General features: G+C 38.5%; 1 long non-coding RNA gene across 2 annotated transcripts in view; it reads left to right on the top strand.

Moving 5' to 3' along the window:
- The first annotated feature begins 592 nt into the window (after window positions 1-592).
- LOC136709994 (uncharacterized) overlaps window positions 593-27,664 on the top strand; it is a 44,645-nt gene continuing 17,573 nt past the window's right edge. The window contains exons 1-3 of one of the 2 annotated variants that reach the window (XR_010804554.1): window positions 593-895; window positions 17,638-17,725; window positions 24,485-26,027. This is a non-coding gene — a long non-coding RNA (uncharacterized lncRNA). Of the gene's footprint in view, window positions 896-17,637; window positions 17,726-24,484; window positions 26,028-27,664 lie in introns of those variants that run through there. The other variant, XR_010804555.1, reaches the window with a different exon arrangement.

Below are 27,664 nucleotides of genomic sequence, written 5' to 3'. Positions count from 1 at the left end.
ATTATCGGTACTACTCCTAATATCTCTGGATACCTGTTCTAGTGAGTCATTTCAGGTACTCAACAGTGGACCCATTGCTGAAACAGATTGTCCAATTTTTATGGAAAAGCACTTCCTATTGAACAGGACACTGGAACTGCCACACAAGAGCATGATGTCAAGTGTGGGCTAAAGGAAGAATAGGCTCCCACCACTGGGATATGGAGCATTGGAACTGTGTCCTCTGGGGTAATGTAACTCTATCCAGTGGTACTGAAATATTTTGAAGAATTACTTGTCTTCCAGAGCAATTAATTCACCATCAGAACCCAACCTCACTATGCTTTATGTGGCTGAATGCAATTAAACCTTCACAGCAATGTTCTAATATGAAGTGTGAAGAGGAGGCGAGCTGCAGCAACTTTAATGTGGAACCGGGAAGTGAGTCATATGACCACTCACCGCAAACCGCCGTCTGTCTTCTTCTGAGACCCTATTATTGGTTTACAGAAGTGTCAATCATTCTAACCTGCGAGGTAAGAGCTGTAAGGCCCCGCCTTCTTCCGTGTTATAGGACGCGCGCAAAGTCAGCGGCGCTCATTGGTCCAAACAACCGTGGTTTTTAAGGATGAAACCGTAGTTTGCGGTGAATTCACGAAGACCTTTCGTCAAAATAATCAATTGTCTGGGCGCAAGAAGCTCTGGAATGTTGCGTTACCGTTACGCAGGAAATAATGTTCACTGGGGCATGGTGAGCGAGTAACTACGAAGGTTTACGGACGTTTTGATATTTTTACACGTTTGGTTTAAAATCTGGAGTTTTAAAGGGCGGTGTGTTCCAGAACAGAATAGGGTGTGTTTGGTTTGGTGTTTCCAGAGAACGGCTGAGTACCGACGGCTGACCATCTGCATGCAGGTAATTAGTTCTGAACAATGGGAGTTCGTGTTGTTGACTTTGTGATAATAACATATGGCCCTATTACATAATTATTTTTGAATAGAGGGCGCTTCTGTGCAAATTGATTTAATGACGCGTCGACGTCAAATATAATTAGTACTAGTAAAAAAGACGTTGAGACGACGTCTTTCCCTGACGTCAGCTGACGGTTGAAATATGGATTTGTAAGTATTTTAGACGTTTTTTTCATGATGTCCATGTTACGTTCGCACAGTTGTTTGCCAAGTTAATTTTAGGTCGTTGTGATGTCTTATTTATGTCATTTTAATAATGTTTTTTTTTTTTATCCATGCTTTATATGATAACGTTTCACACCAAAAGTCTGTATTCACGATATCACAGGTAAACATAGAGAATGTCAAACATATAAGACCCAAAAAAAAAAAAGTTTAATAAAGTACCTACCCAGTCATAATCATAGCAAATACGTGAAAGTGCAGCACACACACACAACACAGATTAAAGCAGATTAATGCATCTCTCTGGAGCAAACCATGAGTTTCCTTGAAAACATTATAATTTTAATTGTATAATAAGCATTTTACTCACCAGGCATTATATAATATTGTACGTTTATTATATATTATACACGTTTTCTTACCAGATAAGATTAAACAGAAAATGTTTGAGCACGACAGCTTTGAACAGGGTCTGGAGTGAAATGAACGGTTTAGAACTCTCCAGTGTTTTGATATGAACGGCCTCGTGAGCCGCTGATCTCCAACCAGTTTTACCTCACTGTTGTGGCTGTGTCTGATTTACAGATCAGGAGATCTGCCGAATTGGTTTTAAGTGAGGCATTTGAGAAGCTTAATTTAAATGGCAGACTATACATAAAATGTCGATAGCAAAGACATGAAATGTTTAGGAATATGTTAATGGAAATGCTTTAGATAAGAACTGGATTCAATCTTTTAGCAAAATTGTAGTTGCAACCCCAACCAAAATTCAACACAGTGCTTAAAATGTCTACAAATTCAAGTCACTTCAAATTCAACAGCTGTATTCACAACCAAAATCTCGCATAAGATTTAAATGTTGAAAATTGGTTTTGTTTGGCTTATGTGATGTTGCGGCCTGAATCCAACCAAAAAAAGACGTCACATCAACATTGTGTGCCCACTGTCGATTTTATTGTGTACTTGTTGCAGGCCTAATGAGTGATTGAGAAGCAGAGTGTTACACTTTTGTGTATTTTACAAGTTAAATGACCTTTCATTCACATGCTGCTCAAAATATCACTTATAGTATGTCTCAAAAAGTTGAACGTCTTAAAGAATATTTTAAACCTAATCCATAGCAGCTTAGACTCTTCTGGGAATACTCCCAGCAGGTAGATTTCTTTTCACTGAAACTAAGGGGACTAGGCTAAGCCCTGAAAAACTACTCCATAGCATTATCTCTCCTCTACCAAACTTTACAGTTGGTAAAATGCGGTCAGGCAGGTAACATTCTCCTGGCATTCACCAAACCCAGACTCATCCATTGCAATGGCAGGTATGGAAGCATGACTCGTCTCTTCAAAGAGTCCAGTGGCGGGTTGCTTTACAACACCCTATCCAATATTTGTCATTGTGTTTGGTGATGTAAGGCTTGCATGCAGTGGCTAGGAGATGGAACCCCATGCTGTGAGGAACCCTGCACACAGTTTTGTACCAATGTTACTGCCAGAGGTGGTTTGGAGCTCTGCAGCTGTTGAGGCAGCAGAAAGATGCCAACCTTTACGCACTGTACACATCTGCATTGTTAGTTGTTACGTGTGGCACTGGGACTGAAGGAAATTTAATAATTAATGTTCTAATGAGCAATTTCCACTACTTTAAGGTAGCTACACTCAAAAATTTTACTGTACAGTTTTTATAAAATCTCCCTAGAAAAGGACAGACTGAAAGAATGGACTAAGGTGCAGAGTTAATAATGAGCCTAAGGTCACCATGGTTGGGGCTCTCATGTGGTACAGAATATGCTTCAGCACTGTGTTGCTGCAGTTTGAAAAGACTTTGCATGTCTCTGATGAAGCACGTTCTTGCTTACACCCTTCCATGTTGGTGGCATTGTGAGTGACAGGAGAAGTATTTGCTGTTGAGTGGTAGTGGAACGTAACCTAAAAAAACTGTTTTGTTTGTGTGTTCTGGAGTGTAGTAGCATTGCTCCAGTACATTTGGAATGAACTGGAGTTTATGATCCAGAGTTAATAATCCACTGTCAGTCCCTGACTTCATTACTGTTCATGTGGTTGAATACAATCAAATTCTCATACAATCGTTCCAATATTTCATCAGCCACAGAGTTAATCCAGTCATTTCACAACAGATTTATCCTTTACAGTTAAATAGATTAATCCTGTTACTGAGCTTTGTACGGCTGATGTATGTAAATTAAGTCAATTTTTGATTGGGAATACTGTATTGAGCCTCATTCAAAGATCAGTACAAAGCCAATATGCTGTTTATAAATTCAGTGCAAATGGTGAATATAAACGGCTGAACCTAGATGAGAAATTTGTATGAAACTGTACAGTACTTACATGCTACACTTAAACTCTAAATTTAAAAACTCTGCACACTGTTATTTTCCATGATGCAAGCTCTTTACCATTCCTTGGTCTTGCGTAAGAAAACATTTCTCAGAAGGCACTCCTCTGAACACTGGTTCATTAGTGAGATGTTCCTGGGTGCATTCAAACCTCCAGTTTTATTATTTCATCCCATCTGATCTCTCTCGCTCTGATGGCATCTCTGTGTGAGAGAGAGAAAGTCTTGAGTTGCTGTGAATGAAATGGTCCATTAAATGTGTCTCTGGCAAACATTTTAATTCCTTCAGCTGTGTATCTTCACCTGCTTTGCTAAACCAAATCTCACTTTTTGCATGTGGAAAATTTGCTCACTTTTGCTCAATACAACATTTCAGCTGCTCAATAGTTTGTGGTTGCTGTTGTCTGGCTACTGAGCCAAGCTGTTGTACCATGTGCAAAATGATTATTTGTGTTTTCTTGCTGAAGTAACAATGGACTTCTGTGTCAGTGGTTCCTTCACACATGTGCCAGTCTCCCATGCCATGGGCACTGATGAACCCACATACCATGACAGATGTTGGCTTTTGCACCTTTCACTGTTAACAGCCTGGATCGTACCCCTTTTTTTTGGCACAGAGAACTCGACATCTGTTTTTCCTGACAACAAGCTGAAACATGAACAGATCGGATGCAGTACACTTTTCCAGTGTTTTTAAGAGCTGGGGCCCAGACTGCAGTTTTTCTGCACCAAATTTGCCTAATGTGTGACATTCAATTAGCATAATACAGTTTTAGTTTGGGTTTTGTGGTATTGTAGCAGACGGTGTTAAGTGACAATGGTTTTAATCATTCACCAGTGGTTTCTAGCTTAGCTGTAGATGAACTATTTTTCTGGATTTTCTGAAGCTTTTCAGAATATTAAATATGGAACAATGTTGTTCTTCCTCTGTATATAAGGGTCTGCTAAACCTTGCAAATGTACTGAGAAATATTCTTTGTGTCCTATCTGTATGGAATCAGATTTGTGCCAAAAAGAATCGCACAAAAATCTCAAATGTAAAACTTCTAATTTGCAAACAAAACATTCAGCGCTGACCTTTGTGTTCCATGGCTTTAGCGCGTGAGCTATGAGTTCTGGGCATGCTCTCTGAGTTTTGTGCGCCAGCTGCATGTGTTCTGTGCGCCCAATACCTGAGTTTTGCAAGGAGCCCCTAAAGGGACTCTGGGGGGATTGATTTTGTGTTCCCACGCAAACACAATTGCGTTCCCTCGCAAATACATTGCGAATCCTTTGCAAATGTTTAATGATACACAATTGTCTATGGGGCTCAGTCAACACATCAGGACACTGCAGTTTCCAGGGAAATCCAGCCACTTGAAACAGATATTATATATGTATTTATTTATCTCTACTGACACACAGTGTAGTTGCCAGTGTGAATCGTTCAAACATCCGTAAGGAACTGCCTAACATCAGAGGAAGTTGTGAGCAGCACATTTATATATGTTCGGTAGCATCCTGAAAGTGCTAGTCAGGACGCCGTAGCTCCACGTATCACCATACTAACAGGTGTATGAGACGTAGGCGGCTTTGTGAAAGAAAGTAAAAGTGTAGACGGCGCACTGGGGTAGGGGTCAAGCTAAGAATCTTAACGAAAAACCTTTACCAAGCAAAGTCTCTCACAAAAATCCGGTCATTCAATAACAAGGTGGAGAGTGTAAGGCAGTGGCTCAACACACAGACCTCAGGGCACGTTTCGGACTGATTTTTACAGAGACGTGGTTCAGCGCGCTGACTCCGGACACAGCTGTGGAGCTCGCGAGCCGGTCGCTACACCATGCATTTTGTTTTATCTGGGAATTCTGTTTTTTTAAAAGCTACAGTAAAAACAGGATACCATTGTCTGCCAGAACTGACTTTTACACACACATAAACCTGACTCCAATACACTACCAATAGCTACACATTTATTCAGGTGTTCACTCTCCATTCGCTCCCACTGTTTGGAAACTGTGTTCATTGTCTGTGTCTCTGTACTGTTCACGTAACCTTTGTCCATTCGCTTGCACTTTAAATTCTCTCCTCCTCATTTCATAGCAATTAACAACACAGCAACAAACATTTCAGTTGGCGCTCCCCAGTAACATATCCATGTTTTCTGCTGAGAAGAGATGCTCTGTCTTTATATTTCAGTCCAAGATCAAAGTAAATTTCAACGAGCTGCTCCATAGTTCACCTGACACGCACAGCAAACACATAATCAACAGCAAGCACAGTAATACGGAGCCCAAATTATTTGCGAGGGAACGCAATTGTGTTTGCGAGGGAACGCAAAAGTCTTTTTTTTTTTTTTCCCCTCCAGTCCCTTTAGGGGCTCTGTAAGTTTTGCGAGCAGTATTGGCACAAAGCTCTCACATGGGCGGGACTTCTCAGGGGTGCTTTCCCATTGGCTAAAGAGTTTTTGAGTGACAACTCAGTGCTCAAGTCATTTATTGCAGCTCAGCAGCGGAGAGAGGGGAAATATTTAAACATTTAAAGAGAGTAATTTTACACAAAGAGTTTTTTTGTACTTTACTGTTTTAAAAGATGAAATACCTGCAAACTCAGACAATCAGTCAAAACATTAAAGATTTTACTGTGAATAAAAACCTGTTTGTCTCTTTTTACCAGATGCTGATCTCAGGTAAATGCACACCGATGTCTGTTCACTCAGGATGAAACAGAATAAATGAACGTTTATTTGTTTATTTGTAAAATATTATTCATGAGTGCTTGAGCTTCTGTTCAGAAAACCTATCATGTACTAAAGTAGTGGGGCTTCCCTTTTCCATTATCGCTGTTAGATGATTTAAATGCCCAAATTTTATTTTGAAGATCACAGTTAATCTGTTTTTAACAAATGCCTGATGTGCATTTTGTTACAGAAGAAAAGAGAAACATCACAGACAAGAGTGTTCCTGCTCCTTTAATGAATACAAATTTAATAAAGTTGTATCAAACTTCTGCAAAGTCCACTGTCATTTTTGGATTTTGAGAGGGAATGTGAATGATTAATAAATCATTAATCATTATTAACAATAATGAATTATTAATAATAACAATGAATATTAATTTTAATAAACAAAAAGTCAAAATGTTGTAACAGTATACCGTTCAAGCAAAAAGAACTATCTGTTTAAATATTATGAAAGAGGAAATTAATTATCAGAGCTGTTCAGCAGCGTAAATGTTCATATGTGTTATATTCTGTAAAACGAAGTCCCAAAGCCGAATACACACGCTTGCTGCATTCAGAGTCGTGAACAACGTTCAGGTCACTGAGTTGTCACTCAAAAACTCCTGAGTAGTCCCGCCCACGCAAGAGCTTTGTGCCAAAACTGCTGGCAAAACTCAGGGATCAAGTGCACAAAACTCAGAGAGCACACGCAGAACTCAGAGCTCACACACAAAAGTCATGGAGCACAAAGGTCAGAGCTGGATATTTTGTTTGCAAGCTATAAGTTTTACGTTTGAGATACATTTTTTGTGCGATTCTTTTTGGCACAAATCTGATTCCATACATCTGACAATCCTCTCTTGAAGGTTGCAATCATAGATGGGTTGTGGTTCTCTGTTTTGTGACAAACCTGACCTTTTTAGTGCAGGGGTTTTCAGCATTTTTAGGCATGTGCCCCCTTGTGTGTCAATGTTAAACCCACGCACCCCTCTATCCCTAGCACAGATCAACACCCCTCTCCATGAATTGGCAATAATTGAAATCTTGGAGATTTTTTTCCTTTTTTTTCCTCTATCAAAGCAAAACAACATGGAAAAAAAACACACCTGAATATCCCTGTAAGCCCAGATAAACCCAGAGCATGTGAGAACAAACCCACAGTTACTGCTGTCATGTGTTATTAACAGCAAAGACTGTGTTGCATGTCAGTTCCTAATGTCACATGGACTGTGAAACTGTCTCTAAATATTCTCAGTGTGGAGTCCAGTGGGTGAAAAATGAATCACCAAGGACCAGCAGGACAGGGACACCCACAGTGTTTTATCTAACTCCAGAGTGTTTTTACAGTTTAAAATCTTGTAACCTCATGCCCCCTGAGACTCCTTTTATATTTTTAATATTCATCTGTTGAGTGGGATGTTTCAAAATAGTGTAACTCTTATTCAGTCTTATTTTGCCTCCGTCCCAGCTTTTTGATTTGGGCTGCAGGCATCAAATTCTTTTGTACTGTATAAATCAAATGTAATCAAATTGTCGAGTATAAATACAAGAATGTAATCTTTGTACGTTTATCAGTTACAAAATGAGTTCAAGTGTATTCACAATATCCCAGCATTTCTAAGAATGTGTATTCTTAGTTTGTAAAATAAGAATACAAAGCCGTTAGTGCAGGGCACTTAATTTTGTGGAGCATTTTGATAAGCATTCGAGAAACAAAGTAAAATGGAGAACAACTAAGTAATATAAAATTAAAAAAAAGTTGTTGAATCCTCTTTATTTCTCGTGGAGATATGGATGTTTTTAAAAACGCTTGTTGACATTTTGTCAACATTTTCATGATTTTAATGATGTTTTTAAAAATCTCCACATACATAAGGATGGGACCTGAATGAGCACAAAATGTTAGCTGTTGATTATGCACTAGCTTAGGCTAGATTATGTTCAGGTATGATATAATAATAATAATAAGAAGAAGAAGAAGAAGAAGAAGAATTGTTACTATTACAAGCAGCTGAGTAAATTGCCAATGAACCAAAACGTTTTTATTTGTTGAGATATTATGGGTGACATACCAGAGTTCAAAAGAGGACAAATTGTTGGTGCACGTCTTGCTGGTGCATCTGTGACCAAGACATCAAGTCTTTGTAATGTATCAAGAGCCACGGTATCCAGGGTAATGTCAGCATACCACCAAGAAGGACAAAAACGCATCCAACAGGATTAACTGTGGACGCAAGAGGAAGCTGTCTGAAAGGGATGTTCGGGTGCTGACCTGGATTGTATCCAAAAAACATACGGCTGTCCAAATCACGGCAGAATTAAATGTGCACCTCAACTCTCCTGTTTCCACCAGAACTGTCCGTCGGGAGCTCCACAGGGTCAATATACACGGCCGGGCTGCTATAGCCAAACCTTTGGTCACTCATGCCATTGCCAAACGTCGGTTTCAATGATTCAAGAAGCGCAAATCTTGGGCTGTGGACAATGTGAAACATGTAACTGACACCACACTCTGATGAGTCCACATTTACAGTATTCCCCACATCCGGGAGAGTTACGGTGTGGAGAAGCCCCAAAGAAGCGTACCACCCAGACTGTTGCATGCCAGAGTGTAGCATGGGGGTGGATCAGTGATGGTTTGGGCTGCCATATCATGGCATTCCCTTGGCCCAATACTTGTGCTAAATGGGTGCGTCACTGCCAAGGACTACCGAACCATTCTGGAGGACCATGTGCATCAAATGGTGCAAACATTATATTCTGAAGGCGGTTCCGTGTATCAGAATGACAATGCACCAATACACACTGCAAGACTGGTGAGAGATTGGTTTGATGAACATGAAAGTGAAGATGAACATCTCCCATGGCCTGCACAGTCACCAGATCTAAATATTATTGAGCCACTTTGGGGTATTTTTTGAGGAGCGAGTCTGGAAACATTTTCCTCCACCAGCATCACGTAGTGACCTGGCCACTATCCTGCAAGAAGAATGGCTTAAAATCCATCTGACCACTGTGCAGGACTTGTTTATGTCATTCCAAAGATGAATTGATGCTGTATTGGCCCCAAAAGGAGGCCCTACACCATACTAATAAATTATTGTGGTCTAAAACCAGGTGTTTCAGTTTCATTGTCCAACCCCTGTATGTAAAAAAAAAAACAAAAAAAAAAAAAAACCACAAAGGCACTTGATAAAATCTTGGTCAAAACATGGCCAATTTTAAGAAAATATCAAATACCACTTAGCATTAAACCTCAAGTGATTACATATTTGAGTAGCCAAGCGTCTTTAGAAAAGACAACAACATACTGAATATGTCTATGTCACATGCAACTGAGAGGCACTGAAGGAACAAAAAAAAGAGCAAAGTCCAATATAGGCAGGTTTCTAGGGGTTTTACCTTGCAGGTAGTGTGTTGATGTGTAGGAGAATGACAGAAGCAGCCGAGTAACTTTTTTTTGCCAGAGAGTCATTTTTCACTTACTGACTGACTGACTAATGTTGAAAGGCGCATGCGCCAGTAGGAAGGTTATTTCACCTTCTGCTCTTAGTTCAGCCATATTTTACAAGGTGGCGCTACTATACAATCTGTTGTTAGTTCATTTTATAGTGCTTTCCCACCAACTAGAAACTGGAACGATTCCAGTTCGTGAAGTAAATTTGGAATCGTTTGGTGTGTTTCCACCAACATAAACCAGCTCGTGAACCACAAAAATTTGTTCTCAGCTGGAATCAAATTAGAGTAGGATTTTCAGCACGAACCATGGACTTGACCAAGGTTTAATAACTCAAGAAATAGCTCAAGAATTCGCGTGAGTGTGCCTCTTTGTGGTGGGGAGACATTTTGTGGCATTAGTGAGTTTATAAACACAGCCACATTAATCTTCACGTGATTTACTCTAACAATTGATATTGAATAAATACTTAATTGTAATTCCTAAAATGTTCTTGGTGGTCTTTTGTTCTTTGGTGGTAGGTGATCTAGTATTTATTTTTAAATAAAATTAACAAGAAAAACACTGATATGGGTGCTATACATGAACATGAACATATGAACAAAACTGTGCTCCTTTTTTAGTTTTTTTGTGTTTATTAGTGCTGCCCTCAATATTTTCCATACAACACAATCACATAATAAAAACCAATGTGAACAAAGACGTTGAAGCACCAAAGCTTCTCCAGACCTTACAATGACAAAGGGATGTATTTTGGGCAACCAACAGCCTTTTGTATCAGAATCTTTGTCGTTATCGGCAGTTTTGTATCTGAATCAGTCATTTGTACCTATCTCACTCTCACGGACAGACACACACACACACACACACACACACATTATCACAGAGCCACGCACACACAGACATGCAAACCCACACAGTGACACACAAACACCAAAAGTGTGTCATAAACCTTCAAGAATTTCAGAGCAGGGACAGATTTGTGAGGGAACAGCTGTGAGCTTTAGCAAAAAGCCAATGAAAAATACAGTGACTCAACTTTCATCTGCTGTCTTATCTCATCTCTACTCTGGATATTAAAATACTGACATGGCACTATTTGTGTTCAAATATGGCTTCAAATATGAAGCCTGGCCAGTGATAAAGTTTATAAACAGTAATATTGGAAAGGTGAAGCACACGTTATATAATGGAAACATAAGTACGTGGAGGCACACTGCATAATGTTTAGTTTGTAGATAACTCTTCACTTCAACATTGTCACTTTACTACGCTCGTTTATCATGAGCTTGTAGTGAGCAGAGCTTTTCAAGTTATGTCTGGAGTCAATTGGCTAAGCTCTGATGGAACTAAAGGTCAACAGCATAATCCATCTAAATAGCACTCAGCACAATCTGAGCCCAGCAGCTAATTAAACGCTCTCACACTAATTACCGCACTGCCCCTCCCTCCTCCTGCTTTAACACCCTGCTGCCTATTCATTAACCAGTGCTACTAGACATGTCTACTTACCTCCTTATCTTACTCAATTACCCTAGACTTTGGCTATTTTCACCAGTTTACTGTTCAAAACATCTCATACATACATATATATATATATATATATATATATATATATATATCTCCAAGGGAAATTGCATACATTTATATAGAATCTGCCCCTTTTAGATCACTCTAAATAAAGCTAATGAACAGCTGGACAGTTGATATGTTCTCGGCTAGGGCCACATGGGCTGCCAGCTAATTAGTTTCTAGCTCCATTTAATGGCAACAGACTGCAAATTATACAATGACATATCTCCATAAAAATTAAAAATAAAACCTTGAGTCACGATGCCTTAAAGCCAAGCGTTGTTGGGGTATAAAGCTCTCCAGCTTTGACCTGTGGAGATGTAGAATTGTTTACTAAAGTGATGTCAACAGTGCTAATATAAACAGCCGATATGTTCATTTATTTATACAGTATATGCCCCTCATAGTGTACTGCTAAGTATAGCTTCCTTTTACTCACAATAGATTGTGAATTATACAATGGCATGTCTCCAGAGAAAACACGGTCAAAAAAAGCGCAAGCCTTAGGCCTCAAACTTTTATGCCGTTGGCTGGGAGAATCATGTAATTCGGTCTGATCTCACACTCTTCCACAAAATGTGTATTTTCTCCTGCAAATAATGGAATTCAATCTAACTGCATCAAGCTTGTTTATAGATCCAAGTATTTGAATAGACAGTGAGCAGGTTGCTGATTGGTTCATAGTAGGTAGTTTGTATGTCTGATTGGCTGTCAACAAAGAGAGGTACCACTCATTGTACTTTGCTGAAATGAAGTTGCCTGCTTCAAACCCTGTTTGTGTAATGTGCGCAGAATGTGTGTCTGTGGACAAGACTCAGTGTTACTGGCTCCAGACCAGGCCATAAAGAGATAAGTGAGAGAGAGAACAGTTATTTCATGATAACACAGGACCTCAGGTATTATAATTGCTTTCATACAACAGTTTGGGAAATAAAGTAAGAAATAATTAAATAAAAGGATTTGACATTGTCAGTTCCTTTCTCCAAATTATAATAATTTAATGAAATTACAAATTTCCATATGTTCCCTCTAGTGCACTATTTAATAGGGACATAACTGTGTCAACAATGAAGCTGTGCCATATACTTCTAATATAACATTATCTAATATAACATATTTAGCCTCCAGCTGCATGACCCAATTTAAAATATGCAGTCAAGTGTTTGGTTGTAAACCCAAGTTATATTATTGTAACAATATAACATGCTTGCTTGTGGTTGTATTTGTAGGAACAAGAAAAGAAATACAAACACAGGCATGTTAAATTTTATTGGACTCTGCGTCACTCCATATCTCCAAGTGGGCAGCCCTACAGTGCAAAGATTTTGGGAATAACTAATTCCTTTCAATCCTGACTACTACTCTGAACATTTAAACATCTATAAGCTAGCATTCGTGTTACTTTTTGCTAAGTTGGTGAACAAACCAGTGAAGAAATTTAGCAGGCCCTGTTGCATTGGTCTTTTACTCTGTCTTCTTCATCAGACAAGTAATATTATCGCCTAAGTGTCAAATAAGGAGTCTGGAGACACAGCCATTATTGCTCAAGGGTGCTCTTTATTATGTCCTTATATATGAACAAGGGCATGAGAGGTTGGTGTGTGCAGCAAGGGTGAGGTGAGCCTCATTCCCCCACACACACATCACACATTGGGTGAACAAGCCCAAACACTAGTGTTATTTAATGTGAATATGTGTGTTAACTGCAGAGGTCAAATTTCATTATATTTTTGTACAATGATCATAAAGCATGAAACAATTAGCAAGGCTATTCATTCCTTTTCATTCGTTCATTGTCTGTAACCGGTTATCCAGTTCAGAATTGTGGTGGGTCTAGAGCTTACCCGAAACAGGCAGGAACACCACTGATATGTGTTTTTGGACCATGGGAGGAAACCGGGACAGAGCTGGGACAGAGCACACCCCATCCACCTTTTTCCAAAATATTAATAAACGAATACAACACCCACTTTTAAGGTACAGAATCAAAATGAGGGAATCCTTTAAACCAGGAGATCTCCATAGGGTAATACCACAGCAGCTCTGCAGAATGAAAGTAAGCATATTTACAGAAAAAAAATGTGATGGTTAAGTGTTTTATTTTGACCAGAACTCTTTAATTCATTTCTCTTTAAATGGAGGGGGCAGATTTTGGGAGTTTAAAGTGCTTTGATTTTTCTGTGTCTCAGCTATATGAAGTTGCCTGAAGTGACGAGAAGTGTGAAACAGTCGGTGGATTAACACAGAACACGCACCCTGCTGCTAAACAGCCGATTGCTTTGAAGTTGACACTTAGCTGTCTGTGCAAATCCCTGGAGACATGGGAGCTGACAGCCATCCATTAAACATCATTTTCGAGTTTCGATGAAATGCAAGGCTGGAGCTCTCTCCTGGGCCGAGGGCTGTCCAGAAACTATTGACTGCTGGCCACAGTGCAGTTCAGACACATTTTCACACATTGCTGCTGCATTTCCCACATCATCAGCACTTCTGCCACTCTCTGAGCATCTTCCCAGAATGGATGAGTCTTAATTAATATGATCAGCTTGCAATGAATTGGAAGAAAACCTCTTCTCTCTCTAGGTCTGAATCATGTGATAATAAAGATGGTGGCAAAAAACCTAATCCAGGAGGAGATTGCTGGAGCTGCTGCTAGCTGTTATCTCCAGCTGGGTTGATTTAATAAGCACTGGGGGACAGTACCGTATTAAATCTCTTTTCTCCCTAATGGCAAACTATATGAACTGAGACGAGGAAAAATGCCCCCCCCCCCCCTCTTTGGATGTAGATATTGTGTATTTTCGACTGTGAGTAAAGACATCAGTTTGGGTGATGAAAACACTTTTCAGAGGGGCATATATTACAAATGAGAAGGAATCTCGGAGATACAGAGGAAACAAATTGATGGATGACAACTGAAAATCCAAACTGAAAAATGAAAATGGTCCTTACTGAAGTTTAATAACATTGCACTAAACAGTTTGTCACTGTGCAAAGAAAACCATGTCCATTTTTGTAAGTTATCCTTTCTTTGCATAATCTAAAAATATCTAAAAAAAAAAAAAGATCTAAAAGAATCTAAAAATCCTTACACTGAGTGACAGTGACATGATGAATGGGCCTAAAGAAGTGCTCCTATATATATATATATATATATGTCTTAATATTTGATCAGCGTTTTACATACTTCTTCTTCACACACACACACCTTGCCTGCAGAATGTGTTCATATTGAAAGTCCCACCACACAAGTTTCTTACATTTATGTTGTAAGAAACCATGGCTGTTTGAATCTGCTATTTTCCGAGTCTTTGGGATATTGCCATTTCAAAGCAAAAATACAGCCATGGAGCTGAGTATTGTTTTTATTTTTTTAATTTTTTATTATTATTTTATTTTTTTAATGATACATAGCATAAACCCCACAGATTCATTTAAATATATCATTTTTCTTAGAGGAAATCTTTACTTGATTAAGTCTTTGTTTTAGGTTCTTTTTAAATTGATTTTTTATGAGAATTTTTTTGCTTTAGCAACTGAAATTTATATTTAGATTAATATATATTTAATATGTATTTATATTTAGCAACTAAAACTTATTCCTTCCTATTTCCCTTTGTCGGAAAGTTGTGTATAGAAAAAAAGAAACTTTAAAAAATATATAGGTTTTATATAATGACTAAAGTGGTGTATTTACTTTTTATTTTATTTCGATCCCTGGAATTTCCTCTTTGTGGTTTTGTTCCCAGTATTGATTTGAGTGGTCAGTGATTTTCTTTGATGGACTCCCTGTAGCACTATTTCTTATATATTTAATTATTTCTTTTCAGATGTTGACTGATTATTCTTTCATGTCTTGGCTCAGGTGTGCTTCAAAATGACTTCTCTAAATATATGACTGCTTTCCACCCTACTGCCACGTTTATGTTTCTTGGAGAAGGAAATAAAAAAAAAATTGCTTCTATCCAAACAACATTTATTTGCAGCTATAACCTGCAACCTTGAGTGTGCTTACAGCCTTTTGTATACAATATATCACTGCTGTTTGCTTGCATGTGTTCATAATTGAACAGCAAAAATAAATAAATAAATAAATAAATAACAATTAAATACGTTTGACAATACGGTGATTAAACATTTAAATGATCTACAGGTGAACTTTAAATGATGGATGAAAGCTGTTTGTGTGCTTCATCTACACTGCAGTAACAAGCATGTGCTGTAGGCTGCTAAAATTCTAACAATGGCACAAATAGTATGAAAACTGAGAAGGACACTGATGTTGGGGGATTTTATCAGAGGGAAAAATATATTGAAAAAGAGACTTTTTCAATGTATGTTTATTTCAAATAATGTTTATTTAGATACACAATATTGACAAAAGTATTCACTCACCCATCCAAATCATTATATTTAGGCATTCCATTCACTTCCATGTCCACTGATTTATAAATTCAAGCCTAGACATGCAGACTGCTTTTGTGAAAGATTGGGTCATTATCAGGAGCTCAGTGAATTCCAGTGTTATACCGTGATAGGATGCCACCTGTGCAGGCATAAAAGCCCAAGTGTAAAATATCCATCCATCATCCATCCATCCATCCATTATCTGTAACCGCTTATCCAATTCAGGGTCACGGTGGGTCCAGAGCCTACCTGGAATCACTGGGCGCAAGGCAGAATTATACCCTGGAGGGGGCGCCAGTCCTTCACAGGGCGACACACACTGTGTAAAATATCCTTACTATTAAATACTGTACAGTTAATTGTCAGTGGTATTATAATAAAGTGGAAGTGAATGGGAAAGATAGCCAGCCACAAAATGGTAGGTCACATAAGATGACAGCAGATGCTTTGTTTCTGCAGTCAACCTTCTGCAGAGTCAATCACTACAGACTTCCAAACTGTATGTGTTATTCAGATTAGTCCGTAGAGAGCTTCATGGAATGGGTTTACATGGCCGAGCAACTGTATCCAAGCCTTACATCATCAAGTGCAATGCAAACGTTGGATGCAGTGGTGTAAAGCATGCTGCCACTGGTCTGTAGAGCAATGGGACGTGTTCTCTGGAGTGATGAATCACACTTCTCCGTCTGGTAATCCGATGGATGAACCTGGATTTGATGATTGCCAAGAGAATGGTAATTATCTGACTGCATTGTGCCAAGTATAAAGTTTGGTTGAAGGGTTATGATGTTGGGCTGTTTATCAGAAGTTGGGCTTGGACGCTTAGTCCCAGTTCTTAATGCTTCAGCATTACAAGTGACTTTGGACTACCAATATTGTGGATAACAGTTTGGGGATGGATGGGAAATGGCTGAGCGTGTTTGGTGTGGACGAACTTGACTGGCCTGCACAGCGTTCTGACCTCAACCTGATAGAACACGTTTGGGATGAATTACAGCGGAGACTGTGAGCCAGGCCTTCTTTCCAGCATCAGTGTCTGACCTCACAAATGAGCTTCTGGAAGAATGATCATAATTCCAATAAACACACTCCTTAACTTTTTTGAAAGCCTTCCCAGAAGAGTTGAAGCTGTTATAGCTGCAAAGGGTGAGCCAACATCATATTAAACCCTACGGATTAAGAATCGGATGTCACTCAAGTGCATATGTGTGCAAAGGCAGACAAGCGAATACTTTTGGCAACATAGTATATATATACACACACACACACACACACACACACACACGTTTGGTGTTGGCATGTTCATATAAAAAAAATAGATAAATTAAAGACATGAAATGCAGTGAAATATGAACTTTGAACAATTTATTTAAATCCTTTTATACATATGGCAGGTTTCAGTATTATACCCATTGACAAAACTTGCAGCCTTTCTTAGAGCACCTAATTTTATTAGAGAGCACTTTTACTAATTTTACTTTATTTTAAGGTGTGATTGGGTGGTCTGAAGGTACCTTTTTGTGAAGCATTTTGTTGGTGGATTGAGGTACTATATAGTCAGGAATTAAGTTCCCCAAAAGTGAGTCTTTTATTGTTATGACTAAAATACTAAAGAAATAAAATTAAAATAATTGAAAACTAACAATATTTACAAAATATATACACTATTTACACTTATGAAAGGAGAAAAGCTAAATGTATTGGGTTGCAGCTACCACTCGTTATACTGAATAGCTTGTCAGTAACAAAGTTTCTCATCATGCAGTCTCTCAGCAAACAAAGCCTTTTCCTCCCGGTCTCCTTTCTCCCGTTCTACCTCCTTTTAAACCCAATTAGCCCACCCTGCACTAAACCAATTTGAGGATATACCGCTTGGTGTGATCCTAGAAACAAATGTTAAAATATAAACACTGTCAAATACTTATATAACTGTTTAGATTCTGTAGCATGCATGCATTCCCAGATGTTATAGTTAAAGTATAGTCATTTAATTATATATCAAAATGTATCAATCAGTGTTTTTCTTTTACAGGTTCAATCTGTACAGATCCCCCCGCACCAGCAATTTACCCAGTCCACTCAAGACTATAAAAGCTGGGTGCCACTCCTAAAAGGACATAGTTAAGTATCAGTTTCAAATTCATATTTGTTCATTTTAAGTCTTTTGAAGGAAGTGTCTGCGTTTTAGAGAAATGGTGATGTGTTGGGCCAGCTTACATCAGTATGTAATGATTTTTTGTTGAGAGCTCTAGGGTTCTCAAAGGGAAACATTGCCACTCTTTCACAGGTTCGCTCCACTGTTCCTGCTGATTTTCTTGTATTACCTGTCTGTTATATTTGAAAATGATTAACATTATAGATATGCATTTCTTTCACTTCAAAACTTCAGGGCATAGCTAAAACCCATTCATAGATAAGGTTACCTTCTTAAGATGTCTTCTTCATCCGGCATCTTCCTCTTCTTGGGTACATTTTAACACATTCATCTAATACTTCAATCAGGAGTATTTTATTACAAAGCTAATACACAGGATTGGGGACTGGTTACATGTAATGAAGTTATGTGATTAAATTACAAAATAAATGTAAATATAATCTGTTACAGGTACTGTGAAATTTACATAATTACAATTTTTAATAAAAATGTAGGTGATGGCACAGAGGAACTAAAAAGTGTTTGCAGTTGTGCACGTCCGGTGTGCTGCCTCTTTTAGAAGCAATGGTGTCGAATGTTTGGATGTAGTTCAGTTCAGTCATATCCTTGGTTTCAAATTAAAAGCCCCCTTTCAAGGTTTCCTTTCATAAACTTCTAGGTATCGGAAACAGCAGCAGCAATACTTTTGGAGCAGCAGGCCACTGACACAAAATTAATGTAGCTGAAACACTGTAAAAAATGTGTAATAACCGGAGTCATAAAAAAATGACTTTTGTGTTACTCTCTAAGCATAGGCCTTTACATGGGAGTTAATTCTAATTAACTACAACTTTATTCTGAAAAGGATTTTAGTCTCAGATGAAATTGCTTGACTCCTTGTCTCAGAAGAAATATCTAAGCAGAAAGAAATTTGAGCTAAAGTCTCCTTTGCCCTTTCATCTGACTCCATGGTTGTCTGGACAAATCTACCAAAATACCAAGATCTGTTGCTCTCCAAGTGTGTTGCACTGTTGCGTGATGTATGCTGGTGGCAGTTAGTATCAGAAAGGTGCAGCTTCTTGGAGGAAGCCTGTGTAGGCCTTCACTCTCCAAGCTAGATTGCATGGCATGATAAGGGAGAATTTAATGGCATGGGGGGATAAATTCTTTTTAGCTGTTGCCTGCTCCCCTGTCAACAGTAAGCCTTTTGGAACTATTGTCAGTGTCAGTCAGGTTGTTTTTTTTGTTTGTGTTTTTGAGGGAGGTTTTTTAAAAAACACATTCTGATATCTATCATTCTGTGTGTCAGTGAAATAACCTTAATAACTTGTATACCTCTCTTCTTTTATGAAACATATCTTGTTTCATTTCATGTTTATCAAGCTACAGATGTCATGGCTGACATTTTCAATCCTCAGAGCAGGAGGATTTTGTCTTCTTTTTTATTCAGACCACATTTTTTTCCACCTGATACATTAATTAATAATACATTCGAGCATAAAGCATGGTTTGTGTGAAGTGTGATACATTAAATACATTTTGTAGGATGCATCCACTTCAAGTGTACTATATGATGTTTTGTACATAAGTGATATTTTGTGTTAACATCACACCCTTTAAAATATAACAGAGGAACATTATATGATGAAATGTGTAAAAATCATGTTCATTAGCAGCATGAATGTTCAGCTGGCACCGTACTATATTACATAATATTTTCAAATTATATCATTTTCCCTGAAAAGTCCATGAAAGCCCTTTCCTTGTTGATGTTCTTTGCTAACACAGAGCTTTCACTGAAAGCCCAAGCTACATATGGTAAAATCTGATCTTAGTTATTATCATTTACCCTGAAGCAATAGTTGCTCAGTTATGACACCAACTCACCATTAAAACATATATGCTCCAAATAAGCTCTGAAAGCTCTTTAACTTTTAATTGTTTGTAATGAATAATTAAGTTGTATTTATGAAAATACAAGACTACATGTGTTCGAAAGTTGCTGTATTTGAATTGTGAGTGCTGGTGGATGATGTACAGTAGCTCAGAGCTCTGCAGGCCAGCGGCTGTCTCTATATGTGTTTCCCATGGCTATATTCCCCAGGGCTTTTTACAGTTTCAGAAATAGGGATTTCCATTCCATTATAATGAGACCAAGTGGGGGCAGCAGGAGAGCTGCTCAGTTGTTTTACCCTCTTTGTCATATAGTATTTTATTGATAAGTGTTGAATTAAATTTCTTGTCAATAGAGTCATTTGGGGAATTATAACCTCCATTGAGAGGACTGGGCTCAGCACAGTTATTCTTTTGTGGCTGGTCCATAACATTTCATGACATTACAAATGTGATGCAATGCATAAATGTCCTCAAAAAATATTTTGGGTTTAAGCATTACCAAAAAATATGTTTGTTGTTTTATAAAAGTTGGATTACCTGCACATTGACCACCATACCCACACACCAACTGGATTATGAGTATTCCTGGTTTCCCAAGACATATTACTGTGTAACTACATTAATTTACTTCCTAATATGTTTCTACTAAGTAATAATCCATGCAATAACATGAAATAATGGACACACATTTCTTATACCAGTGAGTAACTTTAAAATTTTCTGGAGTTTCAGAGAAGCTCAAATGAGACTCTTTAGTGACTGAAGCACTACTTATATTTTATTGTTTAACTTTTGCTGGCAACAATATATTAAATCCTTAATATGGATTTAATCAGCAAATTAATGGGTTTCTGCATTTAGGCTAAGGATTGCTATATATGTTAGGGCTGTCGCGATAACTGCAATACTGTAATACTGCTCTATTGACCAGCCAACTGCAAGATATGGCAAGTCATCACTACCACAATATTTTACACTTTAACATTTAATGAATATTACAAAAATTTGTTTAAAAAAATTAAAAAACTGTTTTTCCCGACTGTTACCATTTGAACTGCTGCAGCTAAAGTGCCAAATCTTTCTTTTATAAAATGGACACTATGGCAGCAAACCTAGATGGCAGTCCTAGAATTAGGATAAATTAAGTATTTTGGGGCAGTTATACTGTACATCAGTGTTGAACCCTGTTAAAACAGTACGTGGGAAATTTTTTCACCGCGACAGCCCTATTATGTGCTATTTCACTCTAACCCACACATGAAAAATGTAGTTTCATTCTCATTCTTCGTTCTCATCTTTTAACATATTTTCCTTGAGCTTACTTTATAAATGATGAGTCATGGTTGATTAAGTAATCAAATCTTCTTTGTTTTTGATATTTCTAGCCTGAAACTTGGGTATACTTCTAATTCTCACAGTCGCCACTAATAAAAATGTAAGAAAACAAGAACATTTTTAAGAATTTATAAATGTTTTTTTTTTTTTTTTTTTTTTTTTTTTTTTTTTTTATGTCAACAGCTCAATGTAGCCTCAAAATATTTAACACTTACTGTGTACCATGGTCCATCCTTTCCAGCTTTTCTCCAAATCTCATATTTAGAAGTTGCTGGGGGGCTTTATACCCTTGTAGCTCATACTGAAATGGTGACTTGAAAATGGATCAAGTTAATCTTCTTCTGAGTGCCCATTTAGGTTTCATGCTTTTCTATGGCATTTATAAAAAGTGTGTGTGAAAATTCACCAAATGTATTTTTTTTAAGGGTAGGCCTAAAATTAGAGAATTCAAACTAGGGATGAGTGTGTGTTTTCGTTCATTTTTTTTTACTATGAATTATTTAGTTACTATCAAGTTTCTAAAATAAATGTGTAAAGCTTTTTTTTTCTGCACACTATTCCAGGCTCATAGATTTCTGTCAGGAGTTTGTGCAGGATAGGTTGATTATTTCATTTTGCTGCTTGCCTGTGTCGGGGACTGTGTGGACCAATATGAGAGGAATGTAATAGAATTGGCAGAGGAAAAAGAAGAAAACAAACAAGCAAAAAAAAAAATCCATTCTTTTTCTTCATTGCTAAAAAAAATATTCTTTAGTTATGTTTGCTATCCATATGTATCCACATCCTCTGTGCCATGAGGGTTTTTGTAGAGAGAGAAACATTGCAACAGATTACATCACTGGCCTCTTATCATCATGCCGTGTTTGAGGCGGATGACCAGCATATTGGTGTGTGTATGTGTGAGTTTATTGATCCTCGTGTTCTCTCTGTCGGCTTTAGTGTTACTTTGGCCTTTGACACTCTGCCAAAAGGTCCAGGACAGTGTGAGAGGAGGGCACTGATTCTGCAGAGTTAGAGATGGCTTTTTTTCTGTAAGTTTGTACTGTGCTACTGGTTTTATAGCAGTAAGTAACTGTGGTGGGAAACACCATTGCCTTCTACACAACATTGCCCTTGAGCAAGACCCCTATCACTACAGTAGTCCAAATGTGTAATGTGATTATATATATCAGTGGCGATTGCTCTAAGACTGCAAGGGAAGCTCAGCTTCCCGTAAAATGTCAAAAAATAAGTGATCAAAGATATACTGTTGTGTGTACATGTCATTGAATAAATATGCACTACAACACGCTCAACTTTTGTTCAGAATCAGCTTCTTATCACTGGTAAAGACACGGCTTTCCTCTCAATCATTCGCGCAGATTCACAGTGATTTAAACAGTGAGGACGCTGAGCGTCCACGGAGTTCAATAGCGAAGCAGTGAAGTGCAGCGAAACGAGACGAGTGATTGGATAAATGCTGGGCTTTGTCCCGCCCATCGGATGCTCGGTGTCTCTGGGGGTCTATGGGGCAGTGGGCTGGCCTCTGCTGGCCCGGACGCTCAGCTTCTGAATGATGATTGGATGATCTGTCTGAGGCTGAATCCCTTTTTGATTGGTGATTTTGAAAAAAATTTGATTTGGTGAAAAGATCCGTGGGAGCATTACATTTTCATTCTGTTCTGCGTTGAACCAGAGTTTCTTAAACCTCCGGCATTTTCTTTGTTAAAAACGACTAGTGACAAATCGAGCTTCTATTTCTGGTGTGGTTTTTTGTAGCTGCTTGTGTTTGAAGATTGACTTCTATCACTCTTTCTGACTTCTATCGCAGTTTCTAGCGGGTGCTACTGAGCCCCTCCACCGTCACAAAGCACTCACAGGCGGACACACTTCACATGGGCCAAGGCCGTTTAAGCAGCCTAGCTCTTCTGGCCATTGAGAGGACACTAGTCCAGTCCCTGGAAAAGACGCCTTGTTGGTACGACAGGGTCACAGATCATTTTCTTTAAAAGGAACGGAGGCTAGAATTTACGTATAAATAAACTGACACATTTTATGATGTAGGCCGAAATTGAGCTTCCCCTCGTTGAAAGACCAGCATCCGCCACTGATATATATATATATATATATATATATATATATATATATATATATATATATATATATATATATATATATATATATATACTAACTTTTGGGTTGTTCCATTCAGCGTCTTGAAGGCTGTTCATTTTCATGTCCTTAAAGTAATAAAAATAGTTTAAAGTGCGCCTAAGTAATGCCTTTGTTAAACAAATCTCCTGGGTTTCAATCTTAGAAGTTGTTTTATATTTGTTTTCCTTTTCTGCTTCTCATGATCCAGGTAACCCTGTATGTGTAATGTGATTATATATATCAGTGGCGATTGCTCTAAGACTGCAAGGGAAGCTCAGCTTCCCGTAAAATGTCAAAAAATAAGTGATCAAAGATATACTGTTGTGTGTACATGTCATTGAATAAATATGCACTACAACGCGCTCAACTTTTGTTCAGAATCAGCTTCTTATCACTGGTAAAGACACGGCCTTCCTCTCAATCATTCGCGCAGATTCACAGTGATTTAAACAGTGAGGACGCTGAGCGTCCACCGAGTTCAATAGCGAAGCAGTGAAGTGCAGCGAAACGAGACGAGTGATTGGATAAATGCTGGGCTTTGTCCCGCCCATCGGATGCTCGGTGTCTCTGGGGGTCTATGGGGCAGTGGGCTGGCCTCTGCTGGCCCGGACGCTCAGCTTCTGAATGATGATTGGATGATCTGTCTGAGGCTGAATCCCTTTTTGATTGGTGATTTTGAAAAAAATTTGATTTGGTGAAAAGATCCGTGGGAGCATTACATTTTCATTCTGTTCTGCGTTGAACCAGAGTTTCTTAAACCTCCGGCATTTTCTTTGTTAAAAACGACTAGTGACAAATCGAGCTTCTATTTCTGGTGTGGTTTTTTGTAGCTGCTTATGTTTGAAGATTGACTTCTATCACTCTTTCTGACTTCTATCGCAGTTTCTAGCGGGTGCTACTGAGCCCCTCCACCGTCACAAAGCACTCACAGGCGGACACACTTCACATGGGCCAAGGCCGTTTAAGCAGCCTAGCTCTTCTGGCCATTGAGAGGACACTAGTCCAGTCCCTGGAAAAGACGCCTTGTTGGTACGACAGGGTCACAGATCATTTTCTTTAAAAGGAACGGAGGCTAGAATTTACGTATAAATAAACTGACACATTTTATGATGTAGGCCGAAATTGAGCTTCCCCTCGTTGAAAGACCAGCATCCGCCACTGATATATATATATATATATATATATATATATATATATATATATATACTAACTTTTGGGTTGTTCCATTCAGCGTCTTGAAGGCTGTTCATTTTCATGTCCTTAAAGTAATAAAAATAGTTTAAAGTGCGCCTAAGTAATGCCTTTGTTAAACAAATCTCCTGGGTTTCAATCTTAGAAGTTGTTTTATATTTGTTTTCCTTTTCTGCTTCTCATGATCCAGGTAACCCTGGGCTGTCGGTGCGCTGCAGTCAGAAGAGCAGCAGATTACTTCTTTCATTTGCCAGTTTCTTTTCCCAAGTAAGGGCTGATGTTTGGCTTCTGAATTTACTCTACGTGGAGCCTACCTCGTAGCCTGTGCTTGTGCCCTACATCATTGTGTGCATTTGTACTTGTGTGATGGTGTCTGCATCCTTCAGCAAATACACTGCAAAACCACGGGTTCCTGCTCCTCGTAGAGGTTTTTTTCCCCCATAAATCAGAGGTGTCCATATTTTTCTCTTGTTCCACATGTTCATTCATTCCGTGATGCCCAAACCAGTATCTGAGGATCTCTTGCCATGAATTTGCTGCTCTCTGCAGTCTCTATAATATGAAAAAGAGGAGTTCATATTTTTTGACTTCTCTCGTCCTGTGGATCCATGTTCGCCAGACTTCAGCCAGGGTTGATGCGACATTGATGAGACCTGTCTGGACAGAAACACTACTAAATAATGAATAATTGTACTTATTGGGAAATTTCATCATCATTTTAATCAATCTATCTTTTTTTTTTACACAGTACTTTATGAACACATTAACCAAACTCACGTATAATCAAAAGGAATGAACTGAAAACAACAATGACATTGCTGTAACTTTTATTTGCAGTCACTCACTGACTCATGTGAATGTCAAGTCTGGTTTTATTCATGCCTGAACAGACAAGCGGAAAATTCCTAAGAATGATATTTTCCAGCAACATTGAATAATGTGGGACACTGATTGATGAATATGGAACAAAAAAATTAATTCCAAATAGTGATGCAGAGCTCCATGTCCTGCGAGGAATGAGACGAGGTCATAAAATATTGTTGGGAAATGATAAGGTCATTACCTGTAAATCTGCCTTCCTCCACAACGTTTGACATCTTGAACTAACTTTAAAAGTCAAGCACTTGCTCCCAACTTCTCTCATCTCCATGGAAACAAGAGCTCGACAACGTGCACAACCTTCACTCGATAAATCCCGTCCTTGCTGCAAGGACCACAACGCCATGTTGACTGTGATGACAGCTTTGCATTTTTCAGCTGAATACTCTATTCTGTTTAACCTCTGGAAAAATATAATGTGCAGTGCAATGCAATGTTAATTTTGAGAGTTAAAAAGAATCTCAGGTCTCTTCCTCAGTGTATGGGCTAATAGGGCGCGTTACTGATGCAGATACATTGCTACTGGCCTTGGATCTACAGTGGGTGAATACTGGGATAAATCTTCTATGCAGTTATTCGCTAATTTACACTCACTCTGCAGCACTGTGATAGGCCTTAATAATTATGGCCTAAGCATATTCTCTGTGGACATCCCTGTATATATTCATAATGTGGATCCTAAGTTTAATATTCCACCACATCACTCTGGGTCAAAATACAAGAGAATCTAAGAATTACTATGGCGTTTTATATAATTAATATGCAATTAGAGGTGTACTAATTAAGATAATCACCATGATTTTGTGGCACGTTCCATTGTTATTTGAAAAACAAGCAATGGAAAGGTTCCAGGGTCACCCTATCCAAATGCTCAGTGGATTCATGGTGTTTGCAAGAAACGAAATATAAATAGGCTGCGGCATCCATTGAATTTAAATGAATTTGACCTCTTAGAAAGGGTCCTTTTGAAAAGCCTTTTTATAATGAGATGTTTGGTATTTATCTGCTGTAAATATCCCAGGATACAGGCTGGTTTTTGTTAAATAAAAAAAGAAAACAATGGGTATTTTTTACAGATAAATATTGGCTATAGCAATCCACTCTCTGTAGTAGTACAATTTCCCTCTGCCCACAAATTGCAGTGTTAATTTTGATATGGCAGTTGTGTACCTGAACCATTCCCCTGATTGTGGAAAACCTGAAATGGCCTTGACCTCTGTGGAGTTTGCTCTAGTGTCCTTTCCAGGCTCAGTCTGTCTGTTGACCTCTGGGGTCACTGACTATTCCTCAAAGGAGCTGGTCTGCTGCCAAGCATCTACCTTTAATTAAATTCTGATGCAAGGGGTCTCTCCTGTTCAGTTCCCCATCTCTTACATGCAGTGGAGCCTCATCTCAGATTCCTTTTCATATTCATTTTCATTCAAAGCAGGCTTCAAAGCTGGTGTCAGAATCCACCACGTTAACGGAGGAGATGCTGTAAGGCATGAAAAAAAGCCAGAGTGCCCTCCAGACTTGTACAGCGCTCAATGCATGTGTCGGCATGATTGCATCATTTCCTCCATTTACGTTTGGCAGGAATGGACGAGTGCGCTTCATGCGCTCTTTTTTTCCCCTCAAGAATACAGTGGCTGGCAGGTGAAGTGCAGAGCATTTCTGAACTGATCCGAGTACAGTGGGCGTATCATGATGCAACTGTGCGGTCTTGATGCTCACTGTTTCAGACTCCAAGCCTGAAGATGAAGATGAATGTTTTGAATGATTAAACTGAATTTCACTTGCATTACACGTGTCATGCGCCAAACCAGTGACCCAAGCAAGGTTTCATACACCTCATGTCCAAATATTTTTAGACCCCACTTGTAATTAGTAAATTCAGCTACTGTACTGTGAACACAGCACTTGTATAGTCTCCAGATAAAGAGAAAGTAAAACGCAAGCAGTGGGGGCTAGAGGTATATAAAGTCCTGAAGCACTGGACAGTGATGGAGAACTATCCAATACCTGGGATGGGTTGGTGGAAAGTTTGTGATCCAGAACTTAAGAGCAAAATTTATATTACTTATATTTATGTGGCTCAATTAATATAATGAGTTCAATTAAATCCTCACAGAAATGCGTTGACCTATAATGTTATGTCAAGAAGAGTAGAGGCTGTTACTTTAGCAATCCCTATTAATAATCTTGATTTCAGAAGTATTATCAGAATAAATATTTTGGCTTCTATCTTCTGCTATGCACGGTTAAAACAGACAAGCCAGGATATAAAAACAGGAGCTTCAGAGTTGCATCATTCAAATGTCTGTTTCTAATCTCCCCTCAGATCATTTGTTTAACAGTATTAGACTTGTAAAAACAATAATGATCCATCTATGTAAAGGCTGAGAGATTAACTGAATAAATTAATTGAAAGACATGTTTTAAAGGTCATCACAAAGGAACTCTGATTTCTAGACTCACAAAATCATCTAAACATCTAAATGACCAAGGCGCG

This window comes from Hoplias malabaricus, chromosome 11, assembly GCF_029633855.1.
Source record: "Hoplias malabaricus isolate fHopMal1 chromosome 11, fHopMal1.hap1, whole genome shotgun sequence".
Lineage (NCBI taxonomy): Eukaryota > Metazoa > Chordata > Actinopteri > Characiformes > Erythrinidae > Hoplias > Hoplias malabaricus.
This window is presented reverse-complemented; position numbering and strand designations above follow the sequence as displayed.